The sequence below is a fragment of the Herpailurus yagouaroundi genome, unplaced genomic scaffold (genome assembly GCF_014898765.1).
Source record: "Herpailurus yagouaroundi ecotype Mexico unplaced genomic scaffold, PumYag 140, whole genome shotgun sequence".
NCBI classification, from domain to species: Eukaryota; Metazoa; Chordata; class Mammalia; order Carnivora; family Felidae; genus Herpailurus; species Herpailurus yagouaroundi.
This window is the reverse complement of record NW_024412395.1, coordinates 71,146,693-71,158,500: the sequence shown is the minus strand read 5'-3', so window position 1 is coordinate 71,158,500 and position 11,808 is coordinate 71,146,693. Positions and strand designations below refer to the sequence as shown.

The 11,808-nt window shown below is 43.4% G+C and overlaps 1 long non-coding RNA gene across 1 annotated transcript in view; it reads left to right on the top strand.

Moving 5' to 3' along the window:
* LOC121030845 (uncharacterized) overlaps nucleotides 1-11,808 on the top strand; it is a 139,137-nt gene that overhangs the window by 104,011 nt on the left and 23,318 nt on the right. Inside the window, exon 5 of the long non-coding RNA XR_005790441.1 lies at nucleotides 8,170-8,295. This is a non-coding gene — a long non-coding RNA (uncharacterized LOC121030845). The remainder of the gene's footprint in view (nucleotides 1-8,169; nucleotides 8,296-11,808) is intronic.

The window sequence follows — 11,808 nt, the reverse complement described above, 5'->3', positions numbered from 1 at the left end:
AATAAAATAAATGATTTGCCTCAAAAATAAAAAATAGAATAAATCTACCATGGGATCCAGCTATTCCACTTCTGGGTATTTATCCAAAGTATACAAAAACATAATTTGAAAAGATATAGGCACCCCTCTGTTCATCGCAGCATTATTTACAATAGGCAAGATATGGAAACAACCCAAGTGTTAACCGAACATATAAAGAGGATGTGGTATGTGTGTCTGTGCATTATACATATAAAATAATTATATCATATATAGACACTCATACACATGCATGACAGAATACTACTCAGCCATCAAGAAGAATGAAACTGAAATTTTGCCCTTTGCAACAACATAGACCATTGTGCTAGATGAAATGAGTCAGAAAAGAAAAATATCGTGTGATTTCACTTGTACGTGGAATCCAAATAAATAAATACATAAAACAATGAACAAGCAAAACAACACAAAAACAAACTCATAGATACAGAGAACAGATTGGTAGCTCCCAGATGGAAAGAGGGTCGGGAGATGGGCAAAATGGGTGAAGGGGGTCAATTGTATGGTGATGGAGGGTAACTAGACTTTCAGTGGTGATCATTTTGTAGTGTATACAGATGTCTAATTACAATGTTGTACACCTGTACATATATATATATACAGTGAATGCCATTAAAAATGCTATATACAAATTTTACCCCAATAAAAATATTAGGTATGTATTACTATTATAATTTTTTAAAGCTAATAAAGTTTCTATTTAAAAGAAACAATTAAGATCCTCTACTATTGCTCTGGGGGATCTAAAAACAGTGATGAAGGAGAACTAGCTTCTTGAGTTTGAGCCTCAGGAACTCAACTTGGGAAGAGAAGGGCTCAGTCGTTCTGGCTAGGTATAAATCCTCAGAGTGAGAAATCTGGCTAGGCTCAGATACCATCCATAGGTTGTAGAGGTGACCGTGCTGGTCCCATGTGGACAAAATGGTTCTCTTTGTGGCTCTGCTCCTTAGACTCTGATGGTCCCAGAGTTCAGAATTAGTTGCAGTGGTGAATCATCTGGGATCTGTTGGAACCAGGAATACATATTGCCTTAATTAATGCTCACATGAACACAAGACCGGCTTTGCCATACAACCCTGGACCTGGGGCATTCTGCAAGCTTCTTCCTCTCTTCATGGAACCTAAGTTTGTTGAGTGCTTGCCCCAGGACCCTGATAAGCTACTGGGGCGGTGAAATATCTGAGAGGAAGTCCTAACTCCACAAGCAGATAAAGTAACTCTTAAATATCTATGAATGCACCCTTCTAATGCTACAAAAAGAAGGAGGAACAAGGTTCTGTGAGCATGTGAGAAAACAGGAAGTGCTTTATTCTTCCTGAGAAGGGTGAAAGAGAACCTCAGGAAGAGGGAGACTTTGAGCCAGGTCTTGAAAGCCAGGAGGATGTTGCGCTGCAGAGGAATCAGAGACAAGCACCTTCAGGAGAAGGAACAGCATAAACGAAGACACAGAGACCTCACCCCTCTCAGAGGACATCCCGTAGTACATGTGGCTAAAATGAGAGTGACAGGGTGTGGAAGGAGACAAGATAAGACACCAGAAGGAGGCTGGGGACAAAATACAAAAGGCCTTACAAATGCTCTAGACTTCACCCTTTGGACATTAGGGCACCATGGAAGTCTTTTAGAGCAGATAAGATGTAATCGAATGTGCATTTTTAAATAGTCACTCTGGCATCATTGTGGGGGGTGATTTGGGGGTTGATGTAGAACTTGGAAGAAAAGAAAAACTCTTGCAGTATTTGGCAGGTGGGAAATGAGGAGGCCTAAGCCAAACAGTGAAGTAGTGGGTATCAAAGTAATATTTCTGATGGACAAGTAACAGACTTGGGAGATTCATTGGAAGGGGAGCTTGAAGGAAAGGGAGACAGAGAAGGATTCCCAAATGTCTAGCTTTTGTCTAAGCTAGAGGAATGTTCTTTCCATGAAGCATGGAAGGGGCTATTGAGGGAGGAAAAGATGGGGTGAGGGAAAGGGGGCTGAATCATTTGCTTTTGGTCATGTTGAGCTGGCAGCTTAGAATGTATAGTGGAGAGTTGGGAATGCAGATCCAGACCTCAGATGTTTACAATGCTTGTTTTTGCATGACCAAATGGAGACTAGGAAATGTTAGATAGTATGTCCAAGGATTCCCAGTAAGTGGTGACTTTGTGTCATCTTGTGTCCCTGGGTTTTATCACGGTATCTGAAGTGAATAAATGTCACTTCAGTAGCCCAAAACCAGAGAAGAGAAAGGGCAGAATCTGGAAAACACCAGATTCGAAGGGCAGGCAGACTGAGAATGAGCCAATAAGGGCTGAGAGAGAACAGCAGGATTGGTATTGTAAAAGCCAAGGAAGAAGAATTTCAAGAAAGATGAAATGTCACATGGCTTGAAGCTTGGGGAAGAGGAGAATTTGGCCATCTGGGGTCATTTTCACCTTTGATAGCGATGAATGTGAGAGCTAGTTTGGAAATGATTGAAGAGAGAGTAAGAGGTAAAACAATGGAAGAGAAACATCCAGACTACACTTCCAGAGAATTCAGGCTTACAGAAAGGAGTGAAAAAGTGGGGAGCTTGAGGGAGGGTTTTCGGGGTTGGCTGGATGGTTGGTCCTAAAGGATGAAGTAGACTAGAGGGCATTTATGGGCAGAGAAAAAGGCTCTAGTGGACAGAAAGAGGCCAGAGCTAGACATCAGTGGCTTAGGTAAGGGTGAGCTAAGGAGAAGAGGCAGTGGAGTGACTTTGTGACATAACACATCTAATCCTCTGAAACAGAAGGGAAGTAAAAAGTATTAACAAGGAAGCACTCCTTGAAAACTAGCCTCTAGGGGGCCCCTGGGTGGCTCTGTCGGTTAAGCAACTGACTCGATTTCAGCTCCCTTTTGGGAGATAAGGCCCCAAGTCCCGCTCTGCACTGCTTGGGATCCCTGCTTGGGATCTCTCTTTCCCTCTGTTTCTCTGCCCCTTTCCTGCTCTTTCTCTTGCTCAAAATAAATAAATAAACTTAAAAAAAAAAAAATCAGCCTCCAGGTTTAGGATTACTTCTTGATTTCGTGTCATGAATTTCTCCAAAAGTGGCTAATTAGAAAAATCATAGCACTCACTCTAATTGACATTGAAAAGCCCAAAGCCTGGGTTTTCAATTCTATTTGGCATTGGCCAAACAGAGGTTTAACTTGAGGCTCTTATTTTCGGGTTTTTATTTTGGTCTATTTCAACCTTGATTTAACAACTGGAAATACCAGACGAAAAGGGACATAAAAAAGAGAAGGCATTTCATTTCACCATGGACTCAGCCTTCCAGGAAATACCACCATTCCACAGCGGCAATAAGTGATACTATAGCCCCTACCCAAAACTCTTCACCTCCTGGTTATGCTGGACCAATTAGGGGGCCATTGACATTCCCCACAACAATGGAGCTCACACCATACAACTGACACCACAGACACTAAAAAATAAATTGCGATCTATTCCTCATTCACACTACAGCCCTCTTCCTGAATGCAATTCCTTCTACAAAAGCAAGAACTCTGGTCTTTGGTCTCTCACGGCTTCAGTTTTATGATACGGTCCAATCGATGAGGATTTACTTCAGCCATAATTTTCAGTGGCAAAGCTTAGGATTTTAACTGTCTTTAAATGTATTTCTCTAATTTTATAATAATTTTCCTACTTCTTTCTTCTCCATGTACTATCTGAGGAAAGTTTTACGTAACCCTCCCACTCCCCACAAACGTACACACATGTACCTTTGGCTGAAAGAGCTAAGTCCGAGTCGTAAGCAAAACATGTACTTTAGTCTCAGATGTTCTCAACGGATATGTTCAAGGGCTTAATGGTCATAGCACACTAAGCCATGCCACGTCCTGCATGACTCTGTGAGTCATCAACCCTACCGCATCCAGCTCTGTACTCTGTTCATGTCCTGCAACCACGTCTTCCTGGATTCATTGTCATTTCTTGTTACACTTCGAGTCCGAATGCTTTATCTTCCCCCTTCTTTTTCTGGAATAAACCAGAGCATTTTAGATGTTAAATGTTGCCTCTATGAAACAAAAGAAATCGCCAAAGTGGGTCTCTCTCTAATCTTTCTGGGTCGTCTAGTATGACTGGAAGGTTGTTGGCTAACAGTGCAGGAGATGTCGCCCTCTAATGGAGAAAGGTTTTTCAGGCGCTCACCGGTTCAGTGCCACCCGTAAAAGGTCATTTGGCTTTTTGCTCTGCTTCCATTTTGCCAATCATCCTCCCAAAAAAATTCACTAAAAACTCAACTCTCTTTATCTTTCCTTACAAACCAGTTCTTCATTTTACTTCTAACACATTTTTCTTTATAAAATTAATATATGCTAATTGCTTTAATATTCAGAAAACACAAACAGATCAAAGACAATAAAAATCCCAAGAGTCAGAAATAATCACTATTAACATTTTGAACTTTATAATCCTTCCAGTCTTTTTCTCTGCACCCTCAGAAACAAATACACAGATACATGTATCTATATGTAATGTTAGAGCGTTTCCTAAAATGGATTTATATACTTCTTCTTTCCATGTGACAATAGATCGTAAGTGTCTTTTGTACCAGTTAATATTTGTTTCTTTGATAAAAAAAAATGATAGTTTCTAAATATAAATGCTAACTGCGACCAACAAAATAATCCAAAGACTCATAAAGGTACACACACACACACACGCCCCAAAGTTAATATCCTGTTTTGTAACCACCTAGATCTTCCTCTACCTCACAGAAACTTTCACACACATATACAGAGATTCTAGCTTTTCTTTACAAAATGGGCTCTTGCCCTATATATTATTATGAAAAAAACTTTTTCATGCAATACATCACAGATATTCCTCCAGGTCAATAAATCAAGGCCTAATTCCTTATATTAGAACCACATTAGTAGAACACAGCATGGATATACCATAATTGCCATCCCTCGTCCTATTGACAGACATTCAATTATTCCCAGATTTTTGCCTTACCTACGTGCTTTACTGCCTATAAGATAGATTCTCATAAATAAAACTGCTGGTCAAGGGTTGCACACTTCTAATTTGGAACATTTTAGAAGTTTCCGTCAAATTCCTTTGCAAAGAGTTTGTAAAAATCCCAACTCTTCCCGGCCATGTAGGAATGTGCCTGTCCCTGCAGCCTTACCAGCACTAAATGCTATGTCCCTCTTTCACCTTTCCACTCTGAGGGTTGAGAAATTGTACCTTGTTTTTACTTTCACTTGCATTTCCTCAAATACTGGTTCACTTTTGTGTTTTTTATGTGTGAATATTCCTCTAAAATACATGTTTAAAGTCTTGGGATTTTAACATATTAGCATACCATTGGTTATTTAATCAATCTCCTCCTATCACATACAAGAGTTTTATCCAACGTCTTCAAGTTATTAGCGATACTGCAATTAAGATCCAGCTCTATTTTTGTGTGTGTCTACCTATTTGCTCAGACTAAATTCCTGGAACTGGAATTGTTGTGTTCATGAGCACTGGTAAGCAGAGCAATTAAGAGTGCGGGTCCTGGGGGCTCAGGTCAGTGTCTGACTCCCGATTTCAGCTCAGTCATGACCCCAGCATCGTGGGATAGAGCCCTGCATTGGGCTCTGTGCTGGGTGTGGAGCCTGCTTAAGATTCTCTCTCCCCCACTCCTGCCCTTCCACCCCTCTCTAAAATAGGAGAGGAGAGGAGAGGAGAGGAGGGGAGGGGAGGGGAGGGGAAGAGAAGAGAAGAGAAGAGAAGAGAAGAGAAGAGAAGAGAAGAGAAGAGAAGAAAATAAATAAAATAAAATAGTGTGGGTTCTGGAGTCAGACCGTTTGGACTGAATTCTAGATTTATCACTCTCTAGTAGTGTGACTTGAGGCAAGTTGTTGAGCCTTTCTTGTTTCAGTTTCCTTATCTGCAAAGTGGAGATAATAATATAAAACTCAGGATTGTTGAGAAATGAAACTTGTTAGTACAGACAAAGCTCTTGGAACAGTCTCTGGGATACAGTAGGTGCTAAATAAGCACCTGCTAGTGTTACAAACACCTTTAAGGCTTTCAACGGATGTTAAAAGTGAGTTTTGACCCAGGCACTTGGAACCCAGACTCCAGAGCCAGGTTCTCACCCACTCTGCTTACTGGCACTCAGGAACACAACACTTCCAGGTCTGGCATTGAGTCCGAGGAAATAGAGAGACATCCACGAACTAACGTACATGGACCTTAATGGTAACAGATGTTCCACCTTAAAGTTAGGTGCCTGAACAAAATATTCAAAGGGCGAAAATGAGGGCCTTCTTCCTCCCTTGGATCGTTTAGGCAGAAAGGGCTGCAAGTTTGGAAGGGGAAGTAGGTGTGACCAGCATGTCTCCGGCTGAGCTGTGCTGGGGGCCCTCATCAATGGGGGGAGGAGGGGTGCATGGTGATCCTCATCTCAAGCCTCCTACCCTCTTCCCCCACCATGGTCCGTCCTCTGACAGGCCAGAAGATGCAATTAGCAAGTAGACAGACAGGAAGAGAAGAATGAGAGAAGGTGACTGAAACCACTGTCCGCAAGATGGGTGGCCCATCAACCACAGACGTCAGCTGGAGGAAGGCGAGGAAAAGCGTCACCTCGGAATGAAGGGTGAAGTGTGATTTGTATCTTGGACTGTATACTCTTCATCTCTGAGGCAAGCCGGTGTTTGGGACTTTGACCACAGGCCAATCTATTCCACATGAGTAATCAGAAAAGTCAGGGCGCCAGCCAAGTTTTCAGCGAGGGACAGGGGCAGATTCCACCGCTGAATAAATTTTCAAGGGGTGATAGGAGATACAAACAAAAAACTCATCACGCCTGTTCAACGTAAAGATCCCACATAATAAAACACTGACTTCCAGAAAACTTGTCTCCATTTACTCTCCAATGAGCCGCGTAAGGAGTCTGTTCTCTCCTCGCCCCAAACCCTCATGATCTACAATTTGGTTTCCCAAACAGACTTTAATTGCGTGAAGAGAACAAACGGAGAGGCTGACACAGATACGTTGTTTGGCAAGTATGTTTCTAACGGGCCAGCCGGTCTCTTAGGAGATTAGTTAATGCAAACAGGGCCTGTAGAATGAAGTCACTTTGGGAGTTGACGAGTCTGGTTCCCACACGCCCACCTGAGGACCAGCCCTGGGTCTCCCGCAGCCCGGAGGCTCCAGAGGGGGTCCGAGGCCCTCCGGGAAGCCAGCTGGCTTCCAGGTCTGCGTCTCTTTAGCACCATTTAAGCCGCAACCAGCAGAACAGCCGGCTTTGAGGAGGGAGCGCATGAAATGGCCTCCGGGGACCAAGAAGCTACACGTTCACGGACTAAGAGATCCGGTGTCTAATTGCCAAGCGGCGAGTCGTCGAGCATCTCATTGAGAGGGAGCATTTGAACGAGGAGCCGAAATAACCCCGACTCCATTCGGCACAGAATGAGAGCTGAGCCCCACGATGAGCAAAAATAGCAGGTCTGCGGGGCCGTAGAAAGGTGCTGGCAGTGGGGCGTGTGCGCATCGCCGTGACAGGCAAACACAACACCAGGAAAACACTTAATCTTCCTGCTTATCCCCAGAAGGACTAATAACCAGGGTGAGAGGGAGCGCCGCATCCTTCTTCATTTAGAAACGAGCTGCCCCTAATGCCGTGCTCTCCCAGTTTATAGACCAAATACCTGCTCGCACTAAAACTGCCACATATTATAAACCTCACCGAGGAAGTGAATCCATCACGTTCCCGCTCCCTCAAGGATAGTTTTTCCCTGGAGTACATAACCCATTACTGCATATCTTGTAGAAATCAAATGCAGACTCCATACTCCACCACAGAACAAATAGGTTTTGTAGGGGGAAAAAAAAATGCACAAATCATGACATTTTGTTTTTCTTTTAGCTTCAAGGCTTTTATTTCGTTACGGTTACTGTTCTGTTCTTTGTCTTTAAGTAGCCATTCCTCCGGCATCCCTCCCCTGGATTTGAGCCAGAGCTGAGGAAAAAAACGTCACGGTCACCTTGGTCTCTGGGCGCAGACTCAAGGGTGGCATCCAGGCCAGTCTGGACCACAGCGAGAAGTGGGTTGAGGGGTGCGAAGATGTCTTTCAGTTAACTTGCACCCTTTTCTGACTCTCTCCCCCTCATTCATACAGGTTCCTGACTTCATTCAACCGAGGAGGGCAACCATTTCTGCGATGCCACTGACACGAGGCTCCACAAGTTCAGGGGTTTGTCGTTCACCCCTGTGTCCCCGTGCCCAACACAGGGCTTGGCACACGGTAAGCCATGAATGAGGATTTGGCGAAAGAATCTCTATGTGAATGAAAGAGTGAGTTGAGTACATTTAAAGACAACTATAGGGCCACCTGGGTGCCTCAGCCTGTTAAGTGTCTGACTTTTGACTTCGGTTCAGGTCATGATCTTGTGGTTCGAGAGTTCGAGCCCCACGTCAGGTTCTGCATTGACAGAGCCTGCTTGGGATCCTCTCCCTCTCCTTCCCTCTCGGCCCCTCCCCTGCCTGTGCTCTCTCCCTCGCTCTCCCAAAATAAATAAATAAGCTCAAAAAAATTCAAAGACAACTCTAAAAGGAATCCAGAGATTGATTCTAATGCTAGACGTTGAGGACATTAATGCTTGTGGCATACCTTCTGTGTATCAATGATAGGCAGGGCACTTGAAGGCTCATTTAATCCCCACACACCTCATACTCAGCAGTTGTTGCATTTATCTGGGCTTGCCTCTTCCAGCCCAAGCTGCAGCTGGAAACTGAGTTGTTTCCATAACTTTAGAAACACAAAGCAGTGATGACTTTAAGGAATAAAGATCTCAGTGGTTTCTTGAGTCAGCCTCCTTCTTGTGCTAGGTCTCATCGATATGCCCAGCCAGATCGATGGATCAATCCATCTTTTTTCTTAAATTGCATAGGGAAGGTGGGAGGAGTCAAAAGTCACGTTTTAAAATCAGAGAGCACTTTTACACACTTAAAATCATGTTAAACGCCTGGGGCTTGGCTCACTGAATTTATCCTTGGCTTTAAACTCGTCCAGAGTGGTTAGAGATGGTTAGAGCCGGGAAAGCAACGCGACCCAACTAGGCAAATGACAGTGCTCAGTTTAAGATCTAAGAATGTGCAGGTACGCCGAGCTTCTGCAGCACTTTAGGGACACCCCGAAATGTCACAATAACTAACAGAATCTTAAAAGGGGGCTTAAACCAAGGAGATCCTGTTGTGTTTTGATGTATCCCCAACACCACACAACCTTAGTTATCTCTCTTAAACCTAAAGTTTGGAGAGAAGGGATTATTTTAGTTCTCTGAGTGGTTAAATTGTAGATAAACAAGAGCATGTGGGGGCACCTGGGTGGCTCAGTCAGTTGAGCAACAGACTTCGGCTCAGGTCATGATCTCGTGGTTTGTGAGTTCGAGCCTGGCGTGGGGCTCTGTGCTGACAGCTCAGAGCCTGGAGCCTGCTCTGGATTCTGTGTCTCCCTCTCTCTCTGCCCCTCCCCCACTCACACTCTGTCTCTCTCCTTCAAAAATGAATAAACGTTAAAAAAAAATTACACAAGAGCATGTGGCACTTTGCTTCAAGGAACAAACAACGTCTGATGCATGCTGAAGCCTCTGTGGGCATGGTAGAGCCCTTTCTTAGGCTAAGTTTTGTCAAATGGACATCATGACATCATTTCCAATTTTCCTACCCCTGAAAAGACGTATTTACGTTCAAGAAACATATTTTTCCCCCTAACTTTCCTTCCATTGTTGTATCCAGGATGCAACAATATTAAGGACCATCATGGTCCAAACGGAGAACTTCCTGTGTACATGGCTAAGTGGTCAAGGCCTGCCTTTGTAGCTCATGAACGTCATTCAAGATAAACCATTATCTCTGTTGTGTATGATTCTAGGCTGAAGCACAGCTGAGCCTTGCTCATTTCAGCTCAAGAAAGAGAATTCAATAGGCACAAAAACTCTGTTTAAGTATTTGTTCTCAAGGAAATTGCTCAAAACTTGCCTACTATATGCAGTTTATGAGTAATAAGTTAGCCATTTTCATGATGTCAAAACTCACGGTCATGTGAATTTAAGATAATCCCCAAAGTAATTGTTTAAACACAAAGTAATATCTGGTTTTAAGTGGAGGTTTCCAGGAGAGCTTAGGGGCCCCTAAACTAGGAACTTTAATCTGTTAGTTCAGATGGAAAAGGAGCAAGAAGGAGCTTTCTTCCTTGATTCTGATATTCTCCTTCTTGGCGTTGTTGCACAGACCCAGAGATTCATTGGACACTATCTCAAACTCCATTTCGGTAGCTCATGGCAGAAAAGTTGACCATCTCTATAACTTTCGTGTCCTTTTCTCTTCCTTTCTTTCTTCTTTCTTTCTTTCTTTCTTTCTTTCTTTCTTTCTTTCTTTCTTTCTCTTTCTTTCTTTCTTTTAATGCTAGATTTGATCTCCACTTGAACTTTTTGTCCCCTCGTCCTTCTGGTCTTTAAAACACAGCATCAGAGAAACAAAGCTTTGTATGGACTAATATTCCTGGGCTTTCCCCACTGAAGGTCCATCTTTGTATATTTTCACACATGAAATTGCAGAGGAGATGGCCCCACTGTGGAGAAACTCGTGGACCCCACTGAGCACAGCCCTCTGATTTCAGTCTAGGGAACCAAGGTCCAACATACAGGACCAACATGAATGAGGAGAGAGGGCCACCTTCGTTCATGTGGCTTCATGGACGCTCCCTCACTGCCAACAGCCTACCTTCCCAATTCTACTCTTTTCTCGATCCTGACTCAACATTCAAAAACTTAGAAATCTTTCTCGTGCCTCATTTTGCATTGTGCAGTTATAAAGACTTCATTTCAATTATCTCCTAGATTAGGACATTCGAAGTACTGGTGGACTGTGTAATGTGCCAATGAAAAGTCAGGTTTCCTTTTCTAGAAGGTCCGTTGATTCTTAACTTTTCTTCATATTCTCTGCCACCCTCTCTTTACCCACCACACACACAAGCGGCTGAACTTTTCCATATTTCCATCGGCCATATCTTTCTGCCCAAGTGGTCAAGCACATTTGTTCAGATCCATTCTCTCTGTTTCCACGAAGCTTTGATAAAGGATCCCATCTCTCTGGCTCCTCCTCCATCAACCCTGAGTGACCACATCTGTCTTTGGACACACGCCTTAGGGCTACCTTGAGGGTGAGGCATGTCAGCCTAATTCATAACTGCATGATAGTGATGCTAACAGACATTCACAGGAAGCTCGTCAGGGACCTAGAAGTATTCTTAGCCCTCTCAGAGGCTAACTCCCTTAACCTCTACAATTAACCCTACCCTAAGTTCTGTTATTGTCATTGCACAGAGGGGACGTCTGAGGCACAGGGGACACCTGAGCTGCAGGAATTGAAAACAACGTGGTCCAGCGTTACTCGGCTGAGAAGCAACCGAGACAGGTTTTAAACACAGGCAGTCGGGTTCTGGAAGCCCCGTTCTAACCACTGTGATATACTGCCTCTCCCTATGAGGAGGACAGACAAAGAAGGCGGGCCGCTTCAGCCATCAGTCCCAAGAAAGAATTATATATCCACTCAGGTAGTACAGAGATCATTATAGAGTAAAATACAGCAAATATTTTGGTCTGAGTATTTTTGGACTGTAACCATTTAAAAGCAACTTTCATTTTATTGGCAGGAGAATTACAGATTTCTATGCTATAAACAGCAATGGACTGAGGCATAAATAAAAAAAAGAACGTTAACCATTTTCTATCTTTTGTAGAGAGGAAAGGGAGTT